We start from the raw sequence: 26,604 nt of genomic DNA, 5'->3' as shown, positions 1-26,604 counted from the left end.
TATAGACATCTTAACAATATTTGTTCTTCCAATCCACTTCCATTTCTTTGCGTCTTCTTTAATTTCTTTTATTAGTGTTTTATAGTTTTCAGAGTACAGATATTTTACCTCATTGGTTCGGTTTATTCCTAGGTATCTTATGGTTTTTGGTGCAATTGTAAATGGGATTGATTCCTTGATTTCCCTTTCTGCTGCTTCATTATCGGTGAATAAAAATGCAATAGATTTCTGTATATTTATTTTGTATCCTGACTTTACTGAACTCATGTATCAGTTCTAGCAATTTTTTTGGTGGAGTCTTTGGATTTTTTTTATATAGAATATCATGTCATTTGCAAATAGTGAAAGTTTGACTTCCTCAATGCTCATTTGGATGCCTTTTATTTCTTTGTGTTTTCTGACTGCTGAGGCTAGGACTTGCAGTATTACAACAGTGGGAAAAGCTCTCAGGTTTTCCCCATTGAGGATGATCTTAACTGTGGGTTTTTATATATGGCTTTTATTATGTTGGTGTATGTTTCCTCTAACTCTAGTTTGTTGAGGGTTTTTATCATGAATGGATGTTGTACTTTGTTAAATGCTTTTTCTGCATCTATTGAGAATATTATATGGTTCTTATCCTTTTTTATTAACTTGGTATATCATGTTGATTGATTTGTGACTATTAAACCACTCCTACAGCCAAGGTATAAATCCCACTTGATTATGGTGAATGATTCTTTTAATGTACTGTTGAGTTTGATTTGCTAGTATTTTATCCATGTTCATCAGGGCTATTGGCCTATGGTTCTCTTCTTTAGTGGAGTTTTAATCTTGTTTTGGTATCAGGGTCATCATGCTGGCCTCGTAGAATGATTTTGGTGGTTTTCCTCCCATTTCTATTTTTTGGAATAGTTTGAGAATAGGTATTAACCCTTCTTTAAATGCTTGGTAGAATTCACCTGTGAAGCCATCTGGCCCTGGACTATTGTTGGGAGATTTTTTTTTTTTAATTTTTTATTACTGATTCAGTTTCCTTGCTGGTTATTGGTCTGTTCAACTTTCTATTTCTGACTGTTTCTGTTTTGGTAGTTTATATGTTTGTAGGAACTTATCCATTTCTCCCAGGTGGTTCAATTTGTTGGCAAATAGTTTTTCATAACATTCTCTTAGAATTGGTTGTATTTCTGTGGTGTTTGTTGGTATTTCTCCTCTCTTACTTGTGATTTTGAGTCCTTTTGATTTTCTTTTTGATAAGTTTGGCTAGAGTTTATCAATTTTATTAATCTCAAATAACTAGCTCCTGGTTTCATTGATCTGTTCTATTGTTTTTTCAGTTTCTATACTATTTATTTCTGCTTTAATGTTCATCATTTCCCTTCTCCTGCTGCCTTTAGGCTTCATTTGTTGTTATTTTTCTAGCTTTTTTAGGTGTAAGATTAGGTTGTTTAAGATTTTTCTTCCTTTGTGGGGTAGGCTTGTATTGCTATATACTTTCTTCCTAGGACTGCTTTTGCTAATTCCAAAGGTTTTGGAATATTGTGTTTTCAATTTCATTTCTTTCCATGTTTGTTCGTTTAAATTTCTTCTATTTCCTTGTGGACCCATTCATTGTTTGGTATTTAACCTACAAGTATCTGTGATCTTTCCAGATTTTTTTTTGTGGTTGACTTCTAGTTTCATAGCATTGTGGTCAGAAAATATGCATGGTATGACCTCAATCTTTTTGTACTTGTTGAGGCCTGATTTGTGACCTAGTATGTAATGTATTCTGGACTTGAAAAGAATGTGAATTCTGCTACTTTAGGATGGAATGCTCTAAATGTATCTACTAAGTCCATCTGGTCCAGTCTGTCTTCAAAGCTGTTTGAAGACATTGTTTCTTTGTTGATTTTCTGCTTAGATTACCTGTCCATTGATGTAAGTGGAAATGTTAAAGTCCCCTATTATTCTTGTATTATTATCATTTAGTTCCTTTATGTTTGTTATTGTTTTGTATATCTGAGGGCTTCCGTGTTGGGGGAATAAGTATTTATAATTGTTAGATCTTCTTGTTGGATAGTACCTTTTATTATGAGATAGTGCCCTTCTTCATCTCTTGTTAGTCTTTGGTTTAAAATTTAGTTTGTCTGATAGAATTATTACTATTCCGGCTTTCCTTTGACATCCATTTGTATTACAAATTCTTCTCCATCACCTCACTTTCAATCTGTAGGTGTCTTTAGGTCTATAATGAGTCTCTTGTAGGCAACATATAGATGGGTATTTTTTTTTTTATCCATTCTAACACCCCGTCTTTTGGTTGGAGCATTTAGTCCACTTACATTCCAGAGTAATTTTGATAGACGTGTATTTAGTACCATTTTATTATTTGTTTTGTTGTTGCTTCTGAAGATTTGTTTTGTTTCTTTCTAGTCTTTGTCACTTTTGGTCTTTCCACTCAGAGTCCCTTTTAATATTTTCAATTAAAATATTACTTAGTGCTCATGAACTCCTTTATTTTTTGTTTGTCTGGGAAACTCTTTATCTCTCCTTCTACTCTGAATGATAGCTTTGCTGGATAGAGTGTTCTTGGCTGCAGATTTTTCCCATTCAGCACTTTGAAAATGCCATTCCACTCCTTTTTGGTTGCCAAGTTTCTGTTGAGAGATCTGCAGCTAGCCTATGGGTCTTCCCTTATAAGTTAGGGACTTCTTTTGTCTTGCTGCTTTTAGGATTTTTTTTGTCACTATATTTTGCAAATTTAGTTACCGTATGTCTTGGTGTTGGCCTGCTTTTGTTGATTTTGATGGGTCTGTGCCTCCTGGATCTGGGTGTGTTTCCTTCCCAGATTAGGGAAGCTTTCAGCTATTATTTCCTCAAATTTTCTGCTTCCTTTTCTCTCTCTTCTGGGATTCCTTTAATACAAATGTTATTATGTTTGATGGAGTCACTGAATTCCCTAAGTCTATTCTTGTGTTCCATAGTTCTTTCTCTCTTTTGTTCAGCTTCATTATTTTCCATTATTTTATCTTCTATATCACTTACTTGTTCCTCTGCTTCTTCCATCCTTGTGCTCATTGTATCAAGTCTGTTTTGAATTTCAGTTATTGAGTTTTTCATTTATGACTGTTTTTTAGCTCTTTTATTTCTGTGGTAAGGGAGGGCCTCCCTAAAATCTTTGATCCTTTTCTCAAGCCCAGCAGGTATCCTTCTGATTGTTGCTTTAAATTCTCTATCATACATGTTACTTATATCTATTTCACTCAGATCTCTGGCCATGACCTTATCTTGTTCTTTCAAGATGAATTCCTTTGTCTTGGCATTTTGTCTAAGTCTCCATCTTCTTCTGTGTGTTAAAAAAGGCTGTTACATTTCCTGCTCCTGAGAGTAATGGTTTTATGAAGAAAAGGTCACATAGTGTCCAGGGCCTGGTGTTTCAGGGAATGTTTCTAGTGGGTGCTGCATGCACTCTGCTGCTATGTTTTGGCGGCTCTATCCTTTAGGCCAGTTGTCTGCAGAGGCTCTCCTTGCCTGCAATGGGCAATGTTTGATCCTTGGCCAGAAAGTGGCATGTTTTAACTATGTCTGCTCTGGTCTGCTTGTAAAATGAGACTTGATATGACTTCTAGTAAAACTGTAAGCCATGCAGAACACTGGTTGGAGATATGGTGTGGGCAAGGGGTTTATGCTGGTCTTCTGGGGAACAGAAGCCCGCCATACTGGGACTGAAGCCACCTTGGTCAAGAAAGAGTACCAATAGAATGCAAAGGTGTGGGATTTGGTATAAGCAGATTAGGCAGCCAGTGTTGTCATTGTACTGATTACCACAGGTGGCTCTGTGTTCATGCTGAGGGGTAGGGGACAGAAATGGTGCCCGCCTGCTCCTTTGTCCCCAGAAAGGGGTCTCCATACCTGTTGCTCTCAGGAAAGCACTTCGAGAAAGGCAGATAATCTCCCCCCCTTCCCCGTGAGTCCCAGGTGTTTTTCAGATCACTTGTTCCCACACTGCCTCCAGGTTGTTTGCCTGCCTTTCCTCCAGGAGCAGTGCAATGCCCTCCTGGCTCTATCCCAACCAAGCCTGCTGACTTTTAAGACTCCAAGCTAAGCTTCAGGGATGTGGTGTGGGCAGAGCCCTATGCTAATCTGGGGGAGGGTCTCGCCATGATAGGACTGAGGGAGGTTTGACGGTGAAGGGCTATCACCCCAGAGCACAGGATATGGGACTTGGTGCAAGCAGGCTAGGCAGCCAGTGTTGGGGTGAGCTGCCCTCCATGGGTGGCTCTGTGTTTATGCTGAGGAGTGGGGGAGGGAAATAGTGCCCACCTGCTCCTGCTCCTTTGTCCCTGGACAGGCATTCTGTGAAGATACCTCAGGGACAACTCTAAGAAGAGTGAATAATCTCCTTACTGTGTGTCCCAAGCTTTCCTCAGATGGCAATTTCCACATGTCTGCCCCTGGGTTGTTTACCTGCATTTGCAGGAGCAAGGCAGCGCCCTCAGGGCTCTATCCTAGCCAAGCCTGGCTAACCTTTAAACCTCCAGTCTTCAAGGGCCACTAGATGTAAGAACTCCGGAAAATCAGCCCTGCTCATTTTCTTTCCCAGTCAATAGCTTTGGGGAAGTGTTCTTATGTGTTCTCCTCACATTATCTTAAATAAGTTTGGATAGGAGAAATGTGATTACATGAGTACAACAATACTTAGGTTTTTAAAAAAGGATATAAAGTAATGCCAATCTTTTACAATATTTTGTAAATTAAAATATAGCATCTAATATATGTACACAGTTAATTCAACTCGGTGTCAGAAATAAGAGCTAAAAACTGATTTCTAAGGAACTTATCAACTGCTGAATCTAAAATATCTAGACTTATGAACACTTTATCTGATTTGAAAGCTAGATTTTTCCCTACTGAATTTGAATTTAGTAAGTTTAGAACTTTACAATGTCTGAGATTACCTTAAATAATTAGATTCCCCTTCATCTTTACCTGTAGTTTATTTTGAATATTTAGTTCATGAGAAAACAATTCTGATTTAATATAAAGTGAATAAAGAAGAATATAAAATTATATAATTACAGTCCCAATTTTTAAAAGGGATAAAGATAAGGATATATAAAAAACTAGTAAATATACAAAATGTTAATAGATGAACAGGGGACTTTCATTTTCTTATTTCAACCTTCTTATACATTCTTTACAATATTAGTTTTATAATAAGAAATAAAGTACTTTTACTAAAAGAGTTTCCTCTTAATTAGATTTCTGCAGAAGTAGAAAACAGCTGAAGATGTACAGTATTGATAATTTATATGGATATCTGTTGGGGCACTTACATCTCATTTTTAAGGGTCTTATGTTCCTATATCAATAGAAACTCAGGGAAGGCAATTATGTGTATTTCTTTTGTAAGTTCCTGGAGTCCAAACTGCTGTGTTTTTGCAAAGGGGCATTGTATCCTCAGGGCCTAATCAAAGAAAAAAAATTGTAAAATGAATTCCCTGAAACTAATTTGTTAGATCAACAACTTTTCCCTACTTCTCTATGCTAATGTTAATACCCAACAATTCTGTAAATACTAACCTAAGTTTTAAAAATAATCACATATTGTAACTTAGGATATATTTTGCATACAAAGTCTTATTGTAATATCATTTTACTTAAGTAAGTAAATCAAAAAGCTTACAATTTTAAAATATTACTGGTAATATTTCTTCAGAAAGTTCTTTCTTTTTATTTATTTTTAATTTTTATTTTTTAAAGATTTTTATTTATTTATTCATAGAGACACAGAGAGAGAGAGGCACAGACACACATAGGCAGAGGGAGAAGCAGGCACCATGCAGAGAGCCCAACGTGGGACTCGATCCTGGGTCTCCAGGATCACGCCCTGGGCCACAGGCGGCGCTAAACCACTGCGCCACTGGGGCTGCCCTCTAACTTTCTTTTTAATAAGTTAATCTGAAAGAGTTTCAATATTCTTACAATATTGCAATATAACATTTATTATATTTATCCGTAGAACTTAACTCTGTTTCCTAATGATTTCTCTTTAGAAAGGTTGATGGCAAACTTATTAAATGTATAAAGAATTTAGAAATTGAGTCAATGAATAATGAATTTTAAAATTAACAGTACTCATATTAGTTGCCACAAATTCACTTAGCCTATTACCTCCCTCCCACTTACCACTATTCACATAAACAGATTGGGCACATTCAATAGTCAGAATTATGGAGTGCACTGATTATGCAGGAGCCCAAGGGGGGATGAGCTGTTGGACAATTATAAATAACTAAAGCTCATCTATTTAATTGCCAAAATTTATTTCAACTAGTTTTAAAAGAAATATTTCTAAAATGCTTAACCTATTTTCCCTTCTTTTAGGCCAAGTATACATAACACAATTTAATCTTGGGATGACTCAGGACATTATCATAGCTCTTTAATTATATACTATGATACTTACAGAACCAAACTGATACTTGTTGGACTGCTTGTCCCTTCACTGGAAAGTTCCAGACTTAACAGATTTTGTTTTCTGTCTTTTCACCTTTTGCTATCTCTTGCTTTCCAGTCTGTTTATGAGGTATTTATGTGCCTCTGATAGAATATTCCCCTTTCTAATAAGGTTTCTCAATTTATAGCCAATAAGAAACAATAAAACAAGTCTCATTCACTAGCCATTCAGAGATGAAAAATACATATGAAAAATACTGGTAGTCCTTACAGCAGAGTTTAATTATACTATAAAGGGTGCTATAGGAACCCAGAGGATCATCATAAGAGAGTCTGGGGATTTCAGAGATGACCTGAGCTGAAATCAAGAGCCAATCACTTAACTGACTGAGCCACCCAGATGCCCCAAAGAGGTAGTTCTTAAACTGCAATATGATAGATGAATGAGTAGGCTCTGATAGGCAAAAGTGAAATGGGTAGTAGAGAAGATCAAGTGTACAATCAACGGAAATAGCATGGTAATAATAAAAATATAATAATGATACTTTACATTTACATTTATTAAACACATGTAAATTAACTTAGAAAAAAATTTTTTTTAAATTTTTATTTATTTATGATAGTCACAGAGAGAGAAAGAGAGAGAGGCAGAGACATAGGCAGAGGGAGAAGCAGGCTCCATGCACCGGGAGCCCGATGTGGGATTCAATCCCGGGTCTCCAGGATCGCGCCCTGGGCCAAAGGCAGGCGCCAAACCACTGTGCGACCCAGGGATCCCTGTAAATTAAATTAGTAAGATCCTCATAACAATTGTATGAGGCATGACTATTCCCATTTTAGAGATCAGGAAACTATGGCACAGAAAAAGTGTTTTGCTCAAGTTCACACAACTAGTTAAGTAGCAAAGTCAAGATTGGGACTTAGGCAGTCTGGGTCCCAAACTCACACTTTTAACCACCTTGCTGTATTGTTTATTTATGCAAAGTTATGAAAGCAAGAGAGAATCTACTGTTTTGAGCACTGTACTACAAGTAATATATACAGCTGGAAGATTACAAATGGGTATTGCAAAAACTAGCTAGGAAGGGCTTTGTATGCCAGGTACATGTGTTTGGATTTTACCAGGTAGGCAATAATAGCCATCCAGCAGAGGAACAGCAGGATCAGACTGCCTTTGATAAAGAGTTCTGTGAAATGTGAAAGAAGAAAAATGACCAGAGGCTAGGAATCGATTTAGGAAGCTATTCCAAAACTCTGTGAGAGGTGATAGAGACTTGAACCAAAGCAACAGAAGTGGGAGTAGAAAGGAGGGGACAAGAGGTGCCTGTGTGCCTTGGTCAGCTCAGGTCATGATCTCAGGATCATGAGATGGAGTTCCACCTTGGACTCTGTGCTGGGTATGGAGCCTGCTTGACATTCTCTTCCTCTCCCTCTGCCCCTCCCCACTCCCTAAAAACAAAACAAAAAACAAAACAAAAAAAAACAAAAGAGGGGACAAATTAGAGATAAATAGGATGTTGAATTCATAAAATGTATGACCTGAATGAGGAAAATCAGCGATAGGGAGATATTAAACTATAGTCAAAGAAGAAAACAGATGGAGGGTGGTGGATGTGGTATAAAAAGATTTACTTTAGTCATGTTTGAGGGGCTTGTGGAACAATAACAACACAAACAGCTAACACATCAAGCTTATCATGTGTCAGACTCCAGTCAAAGAACTTTATATGCGTGGATCCACTGAATTATCAAGGTGACCCTCTAAGGTATTCAAATTTCTTTCATTTTTAAATTTTTTTTATTCATGAGAGACAGAGAGAGGTGGCGGGGCAGAGACACAGGCAGAGGGAGAAACAGGCTCCATACAGGGAGCCCAACGTGGGACTCGACCCCGGGGGCACCGGGGTCACACCCTGGGCTGAAGGCAGCGCTAAACGGCTGAGCCACCCAGGTGTCCCCAAATTTCTTTCATTGACATGTGGTACCTGAGAAGCTAAGGAACTTTGCCCAAGGTCACATAACTATTAAGTGGCTGAGCTGGGACGTGAACCCAGGTAGCCAGGGTCAGAGTGTATTCTGTCTTTAGGAGAGCCACATCAGTTGTATATAGATGAATTTGGCATTGAAGAAAAATGTTTTTTTATTTTTTAAAAAGATTTATTTATTCATGAGAGACACACACAGAGAGAGGCAGAGACAAAGGCAGAGGGAGAAGCAGGCTCCATGCAGGGAGCCGGACGTGAGACTCGATCCCAAGACCCCGGGGTTACAACCTGAGCCTAAGGCAGACGCTCAACCACTGCGCCACCCAGGGACCCCAAGGTATTTATTATAGCGCAGATTATTAGAGGGCATCACCCAGGTCCACAGAAACAGAATCTCTGGGCCCAGAAAAATAAAGGTTTCACTCCCCAACTGATTCTTATGTAAATTAAAGTTTGAAGATCACTGATGAGGAATGAATAAAGAAATGTATACCAATGACATTAAGTTTATCAGAAGTGTGTCTACCATAAGAGTAAACAACTTCCGAAGAAGGATGGTAAGTGAAGGCCTAACCAAGTGTCTGAAGGGTCTTTTCTCAAATCTAAGCCACCAGCTATTATTCTTTTATGTATCACAAGAAAAAAAAAAAAACAGGAGACTTTACATAGAAAGCTAAAACAAAAGAAAGGCTACAGATGAAGAGGAGGATAAATGGAAAATAAATCCATGATGCAGAAAGAGACAGCAAGGAAATTTGAAAGTCTCTACCTTTCAAGTACCAGGCACCAATTATCCCGAAGACAATTCTTACACAGCTTTGTATTCTGAATTCATACTACCAGTGAGATTAAAAACAAACTCTTAAATAGAGAATTTAATTTAAAATGGTCTCAGGTTGGTAGTAATGCAAATGACTGGTACAGGCAAATGCAAATTCTCTCTGAAGTAATCCAACTTTAATTCAGGCCAGTAACGATGATAAGACATCACTATTTTAGAACTTTTTTTAAATGTGAAAAATGTGTCTTAGCATCACTGAAACACAACAAATGGAATGTCTACCAAACTATTCTGAATGCCCAAAAACAGGGACGGAGAGGCTAATTTCTGGTTCTTAAATGTACTCCACACATAATTTCATACAGGTATTGATTTATTTTTAGTATTAAGAACTATAAAAGATATAAAAATCCTTTTCTTCCCATTATATTTAACCATGTTTTATGATTCCCCCAATATGAAAAGTCTCTCCTGTAAAAAATTACAAAATAAAACAGTTGCCAACAAGTGAGATCAGACCACTCCTACCCCAACTCCATGCAAATGCTTTAACATTCTTTGGGACTTCGAGAACTAGATTGCTAAATTCACCAGAGGCCCTGGTAACTGTCCAGACACAACAGGAGAAGCAGAAAACTTTGCTCCTGCCAAGGATGATGATTTGCAGTCCTAGTCCAACACTCAGTATTCAGTCTTAGACTCACAGGCCACAAACACACTAAATATTTTCATTATATCCAGAGTATTCTGGCCCTTTATAAGAAAAATTAATCCCTTTTCAACAATGACATAATGAAAAAAATTCCTTTAGCATTTTTATAATTTTCCAGAAAAGCTGTGTACTCCTAGTTCAGCCATGAATTTTCCATCTTTTCCAAGGACAGTATAATATAAACATTGCACAAATTACACACCATAGCTGTTTTGGGATCTTATAAAACTGCAGTTTCATTATATAGCAAGCATATCTTCTAAGCATCATTAGAAGACTAAAATGTTTTGAGAATGTTAATAAGTACCAACTGATTACTGTGAAGAGTTTCCTAATAAAAAAAAAAAGTTTACAAAGAAATCAGTTATTCAACTGCTAGCTTCTCCCTGCTTTTAGTGGGTAAAGGTCCTTAAATCCCTCTCACAGCATTACCTACAGTCCTGTTTAAAGCAACTAATACAAGAATTCAAATCGGATTCCCACTCTTGCCACACCCTGCCAGAGCATTTTTCATTTAGGAAAACTGTTTCCTATCCCAGGACCAAATGTATGCTTGTATGTATAAATGTGAGTATAGGGATTTTCTAAGACTGTGGAAAATGAACCATCCCACATCCTTATCTATAATTTAATATTCACTTTTCCACAGAAACAAGGGAATACTGGTTTTATAGTGCCACTGCTGTTCCAATCATGTTATACAAATAGTTTCTAGGTGGATCTATGGAAAATCCACTCTGTTACTGTCAACCTACTTAGCAGTAACTTTTCAGATGATACTTGTTAGTATAGTTTGTGTACTATATAATATCCAACTAAAAAAATTTAAGTGGTCTATAATCCCACTATACAGAAATCCCTATTAATATGTTTTTTGCAGGTAGCAAAACTTAAACAAGATAGAAGAGCACAAAATAAAAAGTAAAACATTTTCTACTCCTAGACTGCTGATTCCCAACCATGTCTACTGCTTTTCCCTCTCTGAAGATAACAACCACAGCAGTGTCTTGAGATCAAAATGAAAGACAATTATTTATATACCTACATACTTTTCTTTAGCGACTCCTGTCCTACACATCGATCAGCAGGCAATGGAGGAAAAGATTCATTAGATTCTAGAAACACGGTAATCTTTTTCATTACAGCACCATTGGTTCATTCTCTACCATTACATCCCTTTAATCTGTTTCTATTCTCTTGGATTTAGTGATGAGAGACTAACTCTTGCTTAGGCATTTCCCACTCCATTTCTACAGACTTGAGGACAAGACTGCATCTGCATGGCTTCACTAAGGAGTGTGACATAATGGAAAAGGGCTGTGGATTGAATCAGCAGGCCTAGGTTTCTTCCTGTTTCTGACACTTCTATAGCATGTAATCCCAGTTATATCACTTTGTTTCTCTTAGTTTTGAAAAATATTAAGTATTATGTAAACAGAGTGGTGGAAAAAGCAGTGATAATAAACTGTCATTCTTTTCTTGGAGTTTGTTTCCTTATAATTTTGCCCTTACAAATATTAATCTCTGCCATAAACTCTTCCCTTCACTCCCTATAATAATTCAACTCTTTGTATTTCCATTTCCCTAATTCTTCTGACTTGTTAGGTTGTAATAATACTCCTGTTAAATTAAATATATATTCTTGACAATAAAACTATTCCTGAAGTTCTTACAACTTCACATTTCAAGTAATATTACCTTTATAGGGACTTTCATTCATAAAATACATTTTCATATTCCCATTCTCCCTTATAAGCAAATGTACCTGAAATCTATATTATTTGAGAAAGCAGTATGCATAGTGGTTAAGGGGTGGGCTCTGCAGCGAGACTCCCTGAAGATGAATCCTGTGTAATCAGAGGCAAGTTTCTTAAAATTTTTGTCTTTCCCCCATCTGTCAAATGTGAATACTAAGACTACCTACGTATTTCAGAGAGCTGTATGTAATGAATCAACATAAAGTTATTAGAATACAGTTTGGCTCATGCCAAGAACTCAATAAAGCTTGGTTAATATTTTTTCTTCCTGTTTTGACTTTTTTTTTTTTTTTGGTATAGGTGACACACAGTATTACATTAGTTTCAGATATAGAACATAGTGATTGAACAAGTTTATATATTATGTTATGTTCACTACAACTATAGCTACCCTCTGTCAAATCTTAGTTTTTACTGATATCTAAAAATCATTATATTTTGGATATCACACCTACATGTTGCCAGTATAATCACCGCTGTGCATAATGACACTGAGAAACCTCAAAATCCTAAAATCCTTTTGAACTACCAAAACCCAAATCATATCCAGTATTGTCTTACTATTAGGCCATATTATATATCCTAAAGTCTCTAAATAGGTAATCCATAAATAGCATACAAGATGACTTTTCACAAAACAGAATGCCCCATTCCCCATAATTTTTAACCTACTTAGCACAGTAACTTTACACTGCTGCAGTACAACCCAATTTGTATAACTAATACCTTCTCTATACCCAGCCCTTCCCAAGTGACATGTATAACTAATACCTTCTCTATACCCAGCTCTTCCCAAGTGACAATACTACTTTGGGGGTTGCTCTGATTTATTTGTTCTTTATTTCTGCTTAAGATGGTTAAATTTTTTATCAAGTACTGATGACCATTTGTCTGAATTTTAAGAGCTCACATACATTTGAATGTCCTAAAAGCACCTCAAATTCGTATTTAAAATTTAATACACCATCTTCCCCCTAAAAACTGTTTTTTAATCACAGTTAATGTTATTATCCCTCTACTCCCCAATGTTCAAGTCCGAAGGATTTCAACACCTAAGACGCTTCCTGAATCACCTACACTATTCCATCTTCACCGCCACTGACTGAGCCCTTATTTTTCTGCCTGGACTACTACAATGGCCTTCTAAAGTGATTTCCCTGCTACTAAGCTTGTTCCACTGGACTATCCTCTACTCTGCCTCCAGAGTGATCTACTTAAAATTATGACCAGCTAAGCCACTTCAATGCTTAAAACTCTTCAGTGACTCCTCACTGCCTTCAAAATAACGATTAAGCATGTTCTACGGCATATAGGCTCTCCATGACCTTGTTCCTTTCTCTTGCTTCTACTATGCAAACACGTTTCTAGCATGTTCTCTCTTCCTAGAATATCCTTACCATGGAAGACACAGTTTACCAGTTAATCTGTCCATGAAGCTTTCCCTTTCCTGGCTCCCTGTAGCTGGGCTAATTAACTCTCCTCTTGTGTACCTATACACTTAATATATTATATTGAAAGAATCTGTTCATGTCCTTCCCTTAAAAGGCAAGCCTTAAGGACAGGAATCAAGTTTCATTCACATTTGTAACCTTAGCACCTAATTCAATAGTTAGTAAACGCTTGCTAAACTGAATTAAAAGCCACATAGAGCTCCAAGATAAATCCTACTGACACGTCCTCTCAATACAAAGGAAAATGTCTATGCCATTCAGACAAAAGAAAGTTTAATCACTGACAGTAGTGTCTGAGTTATTCTGACAAAAAGCAACACAAACACCCAGGTTTGTCATAACATTGCTTTCCTTGGCATTCAAAGCTCCATATTTACAATTCCATTTCTTTTCTTTCTTTTTTTTTTTTTTTACATTTCCATTTCTTATACCTAGTAGCAAGCTCCAATATCTTAACCATACCAACTTCTGATCCATATATCTGAAGTGAACAACTGTGCACAAAAGGGCCGAAGTAATCTACTGATGGGCAGAGTTGCTGACAAGTTAGTCTGTAAAGAGACACCACCGAGTCCTTACTTTTTTTCAAACTAGACTTGTTGGCACAGCTACTAAGATCTTAACATGAGAAACAGCATATGTTGTTGAATAGCATGGAGGGCAAAAGGACAAAACTTGATTTGCCTGCCTATCTGAGGTAGAAGTTTAATTAAGATAATCAAAACATATTTTACTTAAAGTGCACCTATGAAAATTTGTATTAGCCTCTGCTTAAATATTCTAGTTCTTCAGCAGTTTTTAATGTGCATACTTTACTTTTAGCTGACTGTGCCAAATGCTGAAAGTGCTGAGAACCTTCCAATATATCCTTAACAGCCAAAATACAAGAGGCATCGAAAAGACCCTATGATGGCTAAACATGAGATCATTATTGCTCCTAAGCAATAGGAGCAATTTCCTTGCATCCAAACAGAGGCTGCCTGTGACTGTGTCTGGCTTGCTTCATATAATATTGAGATGACTTTTCAGGAACGCTAATGTTAGGAATTGACATAATTTTCAGTTTTCATTCCATTTCAGTTCCAATGGTATTTGCTGACTGTCTAACATATGCCAGAATTTTTGCTAAGAGAGGGAGGTGGAAAGAGGAAGAGGTCACAGTTTCGGGTGAAATAAATGAAATCAGGGCTTGAACTTGCTTCAAACTAGTACAAATTTGGTGCCTCCCATAAAGTAGAGGGCTGACCCTCCAATGCTGTTTTCATCATGACAGTTGGCTGAGTCTGCCAGTCCAGGCCAGACCAAAACTGGCTAGGAAATCTAGCCTGCTTTAATATGATGAATTTTTATCCTTTAGTGTAAAACCTCCTATCAGCTACAAATTACAGTCCATCAAAAGACAGAGAAGACAGGCAGGCACCTGGGTGGCTCTGTTGGTTAAGTATCTGACTCTTGATTTCCACTCAGACCGTGATCTCAGGGTCATAATCTCAGATCTTGAGATCGCGTCCATGTGAGGCCTGAGTTGGGCTCCACACCCAGTGTGGAGCCTCCTTAAGATTCTATCTCCCTCTCCCTCTGCCCTCCCTCTCTTTAGAAAAAAAAAAAGCCTCTGAAATGCTTAATAGGGAGCAAATGACATCCTTCTTTGATTAAAGTTCATATAAATACAGATAAATCAAAGCCACTAAACTCAACTCTTTAAAATGTATATAGTCTTATACAGTATATTCTTCATATCTGTATTAAAAGGCAAAATCTAAAATTATCAACTAATACTTGAAAAGTATTGTAATTTACAAAACCTTTATACATCAAATCTTAACTTAGCCTTACAAAGTGGCATACTAGCATTATAGCCTTTTTTGAACACATGAGGGAACCAGGGCAAAACAATCTTTTATAATCTAAGGTCATATGTGTAATAAGTGGCAAAAACAGAATTCAAACTTACATCTCCAGACTCCAAATGTGGTGCCCTTTCTATTTCTGCACTGTTTTTTACCATAAATCATAATTAATTCAATTTTTCCCTATACTTAGCCTCAGATTAAAAAAAAAAAAAACTAAGGGAGTCATTTTCTTAGTGCTATTTATTTTTTTAAAGATTTATTTATTTATTTGTTTATTTATGATAGACATAGAGAGAGATAGAGGCAGAGACACAGGAGGAGGGAGAAGCAGGCTCCATGCCGGGAGTCCGATGCGGGACTCGATCCTGGGACTCCAGGATTGTGTCCCGGGCCAAAGGCAGGCGCTAAACCACTGAGCCACCCAGAGATCCCCCCTTAGTGCTATTTATTTAAGGCAAAATTAAAATAAGTTTTCATTCACTAAGTGCACACACTGACAGTGGGTGGACCAACCAATACAGCTGCTGATAGCAGACAGAAGCCAACTTAAGGTTGACACTTTCCCCTTGTATAAAAAGATCCATGCACAGAGAAACATGCTTGGCTGAGTATAATACAATTTGTAAATATTCCAAAGCAAACAAACATTACAACTATCAGAAGTGTTTCCCCTTAAAAAAATAAAATAAATAAAAAAAATTAAAAAAGAAGTGTTTTCCCTTGAAATAGACCTCCTGTGAAGATAACTGAGAAAAACATAAAACATCTTTAAAACAAAGTCTATTCTTTCCTTTAAAAAAAAATAGACATATATTAACCCCAAATAAATATTTCTTTCCATTTTCCCTCGTGTCCACTAATCCCTCAACTGCCTCTGACAACGAAAGAATAAAATATTAACAATAGATGGTTTTTGAAGTTGGAAATGCATAACTCTTAGCCATCAGTGGTCATTAATTTAGCATTATCTTTAATATATTATAGTTTCTGTGGTTTAATTTAGTTGCCTTAACAAACATGATTTTGTTTTAGCAATGTCTGCACACATCTGTCTTCTGCACACATCTGTCTTCTTCAAGAGTAAAGGATCATATCTTATTCATTATTCTCTCATCCACTGGACTTATTATATGGTAGTCATTCAATAAGCATTTGTTGCCCTCAAATCAATTAATGTAGTAGAAATACATAAAACAAAATACATTTGAGTCTTACAGTTACCAAACATTTATTCACAAATGTACTGCATACATTTTACTTCCATAAAATCAGGATTTACCTTTAAATTATACTTGGTAACATGTTGTCTTTCATTGTAATGTTGTGCCTTACAATCTTTGGCATCTTAGATTCAATGAATCGTCTTTATAAAAATATACATTAAGAATATTCTTCTCATGTAATTAAATAAGTAAATGCAAAGTGCTGATCATGGATCTCTAGATTACATAAAGATGTGAGGGGGTATCCTTTACAGATGGCTCCCCTACTAAATCAGTGAGTCAGGAAAAAAAAAAAATCAGTGAATTAGGTCTTCAAGAGCCAGAACTTTATTTTATTTGTCTTTGTATTTCTAGTATGTCCTTTCTAGTGGCTCAATAAAGACGAGCTAAATGAATAAAAACATCTGGTCTGGGGAAAAGAATGAGTGGGGGAGAGGGGATGATCCATGCTGTAAAGGAAAAAAACAAATTATAAAGATAACTAGGTTTAAAAAAATAACAAGAAATATACTATTTTATTTTTATTATTATTATTATTAACTCATGAGAGACACAGAGAGAGAGGCAGAGACAAAGGTAGAGGGAGAAGCAGGCTCCATGCAGGAAGCCTGACATGGACTGGATCTGGGGTCTCCAGGATCACGCTCCGGGCGGAAGGCAGGCGCTAAACCACTGAGCAACCCGGGCTGCCCTAATATTTTTTTAAATGACACAAAACTTTAATATCTTACCGATATATATATATATTCACATTCAACATGTGGGTAAGAAAAACAGAATAGAAAAAAAAAAGAATGAAGCCAGCAATGAGATTGGTTTCTAAAATTTATGTGATAAATTATATATACATGTTAGAGCTGGCTCATAAATCTTTCAATAAGGGCAAAATAAATACATTCAACAATTTTATTTTTAAAAATATATTAAAATTTGCCAGAAATATTGGAGATTTAGACATTACAGTACAGTACAGTACAGACATTACAGTACAAAGCACATTACAGTAAACTGGAGACACCAAAGACAGAAGAACTGGAAAAAATATTAAAGAGTGAACTTGATATAAGTGGTTCATTCATTTATTGCAGAAAGATAGAAATAATACACACAGAAAAAACTGTATTCTGAGAATAGTATATATGAGAGCATTTCAGAAAATAGGCTTTTAAAAGGCTGAAAAATTAGAATTCAAATCGACCTTGTTAGGGAAGAATTCAAATTAAATTTTGTTAGCGATTTCTTAAAAATAAAATCTGAAGATTCAAATTGAAAAGCCTCTATGATTCAACTGGGCAACACACACACATGCCCATACACACGCCCAATATATACAAATAACGCTTGATAAGCTATTTTCCAACAAGCCAAAATAAGAAAAACCAAGTAAGCACTTGGAGGCAAAACTCAAATCTTAGAAGTTTTCATTATAAGAAAAAAAATGGTTAACTATGGATGGTGACAGATGTTAACCAAACTTATTGTGATCATTTTGCAATATATACAAATATGAAATAATTATCTTGTAAACCTGAAACTAATGTTATATGTCAATTATACCTCAATAAAAAAGGGTCTTTGAATAAATCACCTGAGAAAGTAACCATAGGCCTTCCTTTACTTATTATCTAAAGATTCATTAGGAATATATATTTTTCAATTACAAAATTAATTTCTGAAAAAGAAAAGAAGATCTTTCACTTAAGACTCTCTCTATCCCTCTCCCTTTATTTTCCTTTCTTGTCTTTTGTTCCATGAAATGGGAGTGATTTTGTGATACTACTGCACAACAGCAATCACAAATTAGCATCTAATTTAATTACCTTTATAGCCTTTTACAAATCTAACTCAGTAGGAGGTACTGAATGGAAAATTTAGAGATTTTATTAATCTCCTAGGTAACAGTACACACTTTCCATGAATTTATAATATTGTGCTTTTTAAAAAAGATTTTATTTATTTGAAAGAGCACAAGCAGGGGTAGGGACAGAGGAAGAGGGAGAAGCAGACTCCTTGCAGAGTGGGGAGTTGAGATGGGGCTCAATCCCAGAACCCCAAGATCATGACCTGAGTGAAAGTCAGACATTTAACCAATGGAGCCATCCAGGGGCCCCTCATATTGGGCTCCCGATTAAATATGCAACTCAAGTCACATGGATGGTAACACAATGAGAACTAATATGTACTTATGTTTGACGTGATCGCTGTAAATGCAGGTTAAGAAGGTCAACAGTGTTTTATAGATAAAGAAAATGGGGTTTTAGAAAGGTTAGTAATATGTATAAGGTAAAGAAAATGGGGTTTTAGAAAGGTTAGTAATATGTATAAGGTAAATGACAGAGGCAATAATTTAAATGTCTAACTTCAAAGTCAATGGTCTCATGGAATTGCTATGCTGCTTCTCCCCAAAGTTAGCAAAACATCTTAATGTGTTCTCAGCCATGTACAATCCTATTTCCCAGTCTTCTCAATGTACTTATGAAAATTTACCAACTGAAAGCAGTTCTTCTAAATTCCGTAACATTTTTATTTGTTGTATCAAAAATAAGACAGGCAATATGAAACTAAGAACTCTGAACAATGTAAAACTGTATCATACTAAATAAAATCTTATGTGAGTAATTATATTTCCCTGAACTATACATTCTTCAAATGTTTCATATCATACAGATATGTTATTCATGAACTATGGTGTTTTTAGTAATTTTTATGATAAAGCTGGATATGGAGTCCTTGCTCAGAAATACAATCTTTTATACTATTTTATGAGAAAAATAATTACCTTATTTTTACTTTTTATAACTTTTCCCAATTAGGAAGTTTAAAACACAAAATATTATTAAAATAAATTATAAATTTGAGAAAAATGAAATATAATTCAAGGACCCATTATAAAATCTTAGCAAATATTGGCAATGATAGGATTATACAAAATAGCACTCTTCAGTTCAGATACAAAGCACTTTATAAACATTTTGTTAATCTCAATCAAACTGAAGGACAAATATTACTTTACATAAAGATGATTATTTATTTATTTGCTGCAAGTGTTGCCGAGGATAGAAGGGTCAGAGGGAGAGGGAAAGAGAGAATCTTAAGCAGACTCCATGCCCAGCATAAAGTCCTACGCAAGGCTTGATTGATCTCACTACCCTGAGATCATGACTTGAGCTGAAATCAAAAGTCGGATGCTTAACCGACTGAGCCACCCAGGCACCCCAAAAGATGGTTATTTTAAAAGATACTATTTCTTGAATATCAATATATGCCAGATGCTAATCTAAAAACTTTATATACACCATCTCATTAAACCTTCACAACAGTCATTGGAAAGGAGGGAATTATCTTCCTTGTACACATCACACTAAGGCTATCTCATCTCCCACATCCAAGGTTAGGGAAGTTAAAAAAATTGGCCAAATTCATACTCTTAGCAAAACAGAGACTTAGAATTCAAATCTAAGATTCTGGGACTCTGAGGTCCATGCTCTGTTCACGATTTGAATATATAACTATACCTCTCAACAACAGTTAAGGTTTCCTGTGCAAGTTGTTCCAAAGCAGTATTAGGTACTGTTCACTTGCATGACTTGTAAGTCCTTCAAAAATATGATTAACGTGTCCAAACCTGGACTCAGTAACTTCCCATCCCAAGACTGGTGTTTCTAGTATACTCCCTACTCTGATTAATAGAAGGAATTAGGCTTCACCATCTGGATAGTAGTCAACCCATGACTTTTTTTTATCTCCCATATCCAAATAGTCACTAAATTCTGTTGATTCTACCTCCTACACATCATTCTTTCTTCATTATCTCTCATATAGACCTTCAGCTACTACCCTATGTCTATCCCTCACCGTTCAGACAAGCTTCTTCAAAGAATGGTCTATATTCCACTTAAATTGAATGCTTCTTAAGGGCAATTCTGAACAGGTGCTTTTTAAGAATGCTACTGTATATTTATCACCCATCACAGAGTTGTCCACAGTAGGTTTTCAATAAATACTGAACAAATGAATGCAAATATCTGGCTTCCATCCCTCTTAATGCTATATAATGTGCTATTAAGTGACCACAGTATGTAAACTTCCTTTGTTCTGATTCCAAGTTCCTAAGCAATGAGATGACTTTTCATGTAATTTTCTTACAGAAACTCTTTGGTTGGAGAATCTAGATGCTATCTACTTGGCAAATGCCTCAAAGCACATTAATAAACTGGCATTCTGATAAATTCATCATTCTCACATACACCCACACACAACAATTTCCATGTCTCACAAACTCTCAAACACTTAGCACAATTGTGATTCTAAGCCCACAAGACTTTGGAGTGCTGTTTTTTCATGGTAAATTCATCAATGAATTTGATAATAAAGGCTTCTTAGAGACCAGCCAGTCAGCTTTTTCCTTGATTAATGCACCATTCATTTAAAGCAGCAATTCCTCTATATATGTTATACTTTTTCTTTATATATTTTACTATCTTGCAACAACATAAGGCATGTAGAAATCTGGTAAAAATGTTAGCAAATTCAATTTCATGAGGGTGAGCACTATAATTCACTAGCAATAAAAGTTCTCTTTTAAGACAAATTTTCTGGGGTGCCTGGGTGGCTCAGTCCATTAAGCATCTGCCTTCAGCTCAGATCATGATCCTGGGGTCCTGGGATCAAGCCCTGTGTCAGGCCCCCTGCTTAGCAGGGAGTCTGCCCCTCCCCACCCCGACTTATGTGAGTTCTTTCTCAAATAATTAAAATCTTTTTAAAAAGACATTTCCTAAAATGTCTTCATCAATAAAGTACCTTCTTCTACCAATTATCTTGTGTTTTTGTAAACAATAGGTAAATACTGCAATACCTTTGAAAATTCTGTGACATATTTTTCTTCCCTTGATCTACCAAATATGTGCGAAGTTCATACTAGATGCCAAGCACTGTATTCAGAGCTGGGGATGATGAGCAAATATCAGCACTGCCATTGCTTTTCTGTGCTTAAGCTTTAGAAACACTCACTGGGGTGCCTGGGTGACTCAGTCAGTTAAGCATCTGACTTTTTATTTCAACACAGGTCATGATCTCAGGGTCATGAGATCAAACCAGACATCAGGCTCCACACTGAGTGTGGAATCTGCTTGAGATTCTCTCTCCCTCTCTCTGTCCCTCTCCCACTCCCCTGCAGGCACTCTCTCTCTCTCAAGTAATAAATTTTTAAAAAGAAGCAGACACACTTTCATAAAATTATCACAGAGCATTATAAAACTACATTTGTAACTTATTTGCAAGTAGAGGCATATATGGTAAAATAAGAGTATATTTATAATAGAGACATTTGTTCAGATCAGGTAAACTGAGAAAGTGGTATGTGAGTTAAGATCTATAGGAACGGGAGTCAAAGACAGGCTAAAGAAGTCTGAACAAAGAACACAGTACACGTACTGCCTCTATACTACCTCCAGTTCTCCCATTCTCTCTTAAATAAAATGCCCACCTGACTTTTATATTCTTTACTCAACCAAAACTGCTCTCAAGATCCTCAATGACCCCCTTATTACTAAATGTAGTGGTCAATTATCAATCCTTATCTCACTTGATCCAGAGCAGCGCCGCACATACGTAGTACTCCTTGACCACTTTCACCACGCTCTGTGGGTTTTCCTGTGTTCACTAACTGCTCCTGCATAGTCGCCTTTGCAGATGACTCCAGATCAACCTAAACCCTACGGAGTACCTCTTTTTGTGATACCAACTATACGCTGGCTTTAACTGCTATTAAAACACTACTGTGAAATCCAGTTATTCTATCTACAGCCAGATCTTTTACCTCATCTCTGTGCTCTTTTACCTAACTTGCCTACTCCATACCTCTACTTGAATATCTTAGAGGCATCTCAAACTTTACATGGCCAAACAAGACTCTTGATTTCCATCTCCTTACCTCTGTACACAAATCTGTAGACATCCCCACAACATGAAATGGCAATTCCTTTCTTCTTGTTGTTTAGCCTAAAAACTTTGGAGTCATCTTGGACTCCTATATGCTCACACCTCATATCCAATCTATCAGTAAAACTTGTTAGCTAAACAAACACAACAGGTCCAGACTATGGGCCTCTTCCCATTGCCTCCACTGTTAGCACCCTGGTCCAAGCTACCACTATCATCTCTCACCTGGATTATCACTTTAGCTTCCTAACTAGTATCTGCTTCTACACTGGCTTCCCCCTAATCTATGCTCAACACAGTTTCAAAGAAGTAATCATTTTGAAAAGTCAGATCATGCAACTGATCTGCTCTAAGCCCTCCAATGGCTTTCCTAATTCAGTTAAAGGTCAAGGTCCTTTCAACCACCTATGTGACCTCCTTCCTCTGTGACCTCAAGTTATTCTCCTCCCCTGAACTTACTGTGCTCCAGTCACATTGCTATTTCTTTGCTCCTGCCCAGAGGCCTTTGTACTGGCTGTTCTCTTCCCAGGAACGTTCTTCCTCCAAGGCTCGGCACAGCTTATTCCTCCTTCTACTTCATATTCCCTCAAATGTCTCCTTCTTGATTAGGTCTCTGACAACCTTATTTAAAAGTGAACCTTGCCCTCTACCCCCCCCCCCCACACACACAATCTGGTACTTCATAGTCCCCTTCCTGGTTGGCTCTTATTTTTTCTCTACCACATTTGTCTTCATTTGCCTCATATATTATATATTTATTGTTGATCTCTCCTTTATAGAATGTAAGCTCAATGAGAGTAGGAACTCTTGTACAGGTGACCTTTGAACAACGCGGGGGGTTAGAGGTGCCAACTCCCCACCAGGAAGTAAAAAAAAAAAAAAATCCCACAACTTTTAATCCATAGAACTTTTGACTCCCCCCAAACTTAACTACTAGAAGCCTACTGTTGACTAGAAGCCTTGCAGATAACATAAGCAACACATACTCTGTATACATATCATATACAGTATTCTTAAAATAAGTAAGCTAGAGAAAAGAAAATGCTATTACAAAACCCATAAGGAAGACAGATTTACACTAGTGTACTGTATTTATCAAAAAACAATCCACATGTAAGCAGACCTGTGCAGTTCAAATCCATGTTGTTCAAGTGTCAATGTATATTGTGCTCAATGACATATGTACTTGTCCCATTACATAGTACTCAACGGATATGTTGGAAATTTGAAATTAGGTGGAAATAGGAAAACCAGCGACTGAAGAAAGATCTGTATGGCTGAAGTAGAGAGAGGTGGAGAGTGGTAGATACACGAAGTGAGGCTGCAGTGGTGGAAAGAGACCAGAGGCTATTAGGCTTTTTACAAACAAGTTTTGCCTTAAGAATAGTGAGACAGCAATGAATGATTTTAAGAGAAAAATCTGGCCAGGACGTGCATTTCAAAAAGTTCAGTATGGCTCCAGTGTGGAGAACTAATGGAGAAAGGCCAGAGTGAACAATCACTATTATAATGGTCTTGGCAACAGATTACAGCAGTTTGGAAAAGGCAGTGCTTACGTAGGTCATGGGTACAGCTGGATGGAGCTATACGTCTACAAGTCACAGGTGGCAGTGGAACCATGTGTGTGGATGGGAGCCGACTCAACTATGCAGGCAAAAGGGGATCTAGATTTAAGAAACTACGCTGTGCATTGGACAAGAAGGAGGAGCCCCAAAAAAGGACAAAAAAGGAATGTCTTTTTAAGTTTTTTAAAATCATACTCACAAGTTCACTTTTTTTTTTTTTTTTTTAAATCGGATTTAAACCAAGAAGCATAAAAGTAGCAAGGCCTTTCCAAATCAGACTAATTCACTGAAACTGTCAATCTGTTCAAGGTCAGGTCACTCTCAGAAACCATCCGGAAAATTCACAGGGCTGGTCTCTTCGCAGCTTCAAAGTAGATCAACACACAGGAAGTTACCCGTCCCAAAATAGAGGGGATTTTGGCTTATTGCAGTTTCCTGAAAGTACTGTCTCTCTCTCCCTTCTGAGCCTCACCATAGGCTTCTTCCGGTCCTCTTTCCCTGGGATGAAGAATTTCCCTGACTTTCCAGGAGTAAGCCAAGAGACCCTCTTTCTAGACGTCCCAGATAGCCAGCTACCATACTGTGTACTGTAATTGTGTGTTTTACTACCAGATGCCATCACTGGAGAGGGGGCTGGGGGCTTTTCCCACTGTTGCATACTCAGCACCTCACAAGGAGAAATTTCTAAAATTCAAAAACGGACTTTAAATTCAAAACTTAAATAAGCTATTTAAAATAACGTATTTGACCTTACTATTATCATTATAATTTAAAATTTAAATAAGTTACCTAAAATACCTTATTTGACTTTATGATTATCATTATCATTTTTTTTTTTTTAAGTTTCTATTTAAGTGGCCTCTACACCCAACACGGGGCTCGAACTCCCCACCCGGGGAACTGAGCCGCCCCGGCCCCTCCACGGCTCCACTGGTGTAATAAACCCCATCCATCCCACCGTGCGGAGAATTAAAATCTCATTGACCGACCGGACGGCCCTTCACACCTTGACTCATCTCCAGAGGTACGACTTTTTTTTTTTTACAAACAAACATGAACCTTTAGGCAAATGAATCTTTTAAAATATACTAAATCAGGCAGCCGGGGTGGCTCAGTGGTTTAGCGCTGCCTGCAGGCCAGGGCGTGACCCTGGAGACCCGGGATCGAGTCCCGCATCGGGCTTCCTGCATGGAGCCTGCTTCTCTCTCTGCCTCTCATGAGTAAATAAATAAAATCTTAAAAAAATAAATAAACATACTAAATCTTGGGAGATTTTTTTTTTTTAAATAGCATCACCTAAGGGGTGGGGGGAGCCTGCAAACGTTCCCATCCAGGGATGCTGGGGATTCTTCTTTTCCCCTTAGTCAATCGTGCAAAATGGATCTGACAACTGGCTTCTGCTCGGGATTTCCTTTGGGCGCAGAAAACACACAACGCCCCCCGCGCAAAGGCGGACGCAAGGGCCGGCGCACGGGGTCACCTAAGGCCGCCCTCGGGGTCCCCCCGCAGAGGCGCGAGCGGAGGCCGCGCGCGGGGCAGCCGTTCCCGCCGCATCCCTTCCTCGCGCCCCAACGTGCCCTCCGCCCGGGGCGCCCGCGCTACTCCTTCCCAGACACACCGGACAAAACCCCCTGGACTTAAGAGGCCATCTTCTAGATGCCTCGATCTCCAAAATCCCTGAGGAAACGAAGGAAAAAAAAAAAAAGCCTCAATGGGCAGCCAAAACCCCCCCAGCGCTCCCCAAAACGACGCTTACCAAGCTCCGTCCGCGCTAACCGTTGGCTCGAAGGCCGCCACGGGCAACGTCGCAGGGGCTCCTGGGGACTGTAGTTTCTATCGCCCGCAGAACGCGCCGGTACATCAAAACTACACTTCCCAGAAGCCAATGCGACGACGCCCCCACCCCACCCCCACCCCCACCCCCACCCCCGCCGTCTTCAATCTCGGATTTGGCGTAATAAAGACACCGTCAGTCTTTCCAAGCTGATCTTAAGTGAGGATGCAGTTTCCTCCAGGTGTGTGTCTAAGCCCTCTTGGCCGTGCTCGGCCTCTCTCCGTAATAGCTTCATTGTACTTGCACTTCTTAACTTTTCTTTCATACGTCACGGGACGGAAACGCCCCCGACGCAAAAAAAAAAAAAAAAAAGTCCCTGCGGCGCATGCGCCCTGCTCGCCATCACGCATGCGTAGCAGCCGGTTGCAGTTGGCGGCCGGGCGCGGACTCGGGGTCCGGAGGTAGCCCGTCGGAGGGCGGGGCTCTTTCCAATGGCTTTGCCTCCGCGGGTCGCGTCTGCTTGGGCGGGGAAGAGGGCGCAGGGGCAGGGGCGGCTCCTGGTTTATGCCGGGCGGAGAAAGGGGAGGGGCTGGCGGGGGGTGAGGACCCCATCTCCACTCCCTACTCCCGCCCTCTGGGCCGAGCCCCACCGATGGGGCTGGGCGAAGGGGCGGGCTCTGCGCCTGGGGCCTCGCTTGTGCGCCAGCTCGGCGGCCCGGCCCTGCGCGGCTCCGGCTTAGCGGTGGGCGAGGACGCAGGTAGAGGAAAAGAAGTGGCGTCTGCCCGGGGTTCCGGCGTCGCCGGGGCCGGAGACGCTTTCCTCCAACGCCGCCTCCGAGGCAGCGGCTGCAGAGGCTGCCGCGCCCCGCCCCGCACCCCCGCACCCCGCACCCCGCACCCCGCACCCTCTCCCTCTCCAAGGAGCGCCCGGGACTCCGACTCCGGCGAGCGACGAGGGCTCGGCGAGGCTTCCCCGGCAGCTGCGGGCCGGCCGGCCGCCGAGGCGGAGGGCGGAGCTGCAGAGGGCAGGGCCTGGCGCCGGAGGAGGGGCGGGGTGGGAATGCTCCCGGGAACCCGGTGGCTGCCCGGACGAGAATCCCCGAATGGCCGGGAGCGCCTTCCCCTGCGAGCAGCCTTCCTGGG

The 26,604-nt window shown here is 38.7% G+C and overlaps 1 protein-coding gene across 4 annotated transcripts in view; it reads right to left on the bottom strand.

Annotated features, from left to right (window-relative positions):
- The window catches only part of CEP57L1 (centrosomal protein 57 like 1), a 71,370-nt gene extending 45,875 nt beyond the window's left edge, over positions 1–25,495 (bottom strand). For 3 of the 4 annotated variants that reach the window (XM_055330396.1, XM_055330398.1, XM_055330400.1), the window contains exon 1: positions 25,444–25,492. The gene's annotated coding sequence lies outside the window, so the exon portion shown is untranslated. Of the gene's footprint in view, positions 1–25,443 lie in introns of all 4 variants that reach the window. The other variant, XM_055330397.1, reaches the window with a different exon arrangement.
- Positions 25,496–26,604: the final 1,109 nt, after the last annotated feature.

The sequence above is a fragment of the Nyctereutes procyonoides genome, unplaced genomic scaffold (assembly GCF_905146905.1).
Source record: "Nyctereutes procyonoides isolate TBG_1078 unplaced genomic scaffold, NYPRO_anot_genome, whole genome shotgun sequence".
Classification (NCBI taxonomy): Eukaryota; Metazoa; Chordata; class Mammalia; order Carnivora; family Canidae; genus Nyctereutes; species Nyctereutes procyonoides.
Note: the sequence above shows the minus strand (reverse complement) of the source record. Positions and strands in the feature narration are given on the sequence as shown.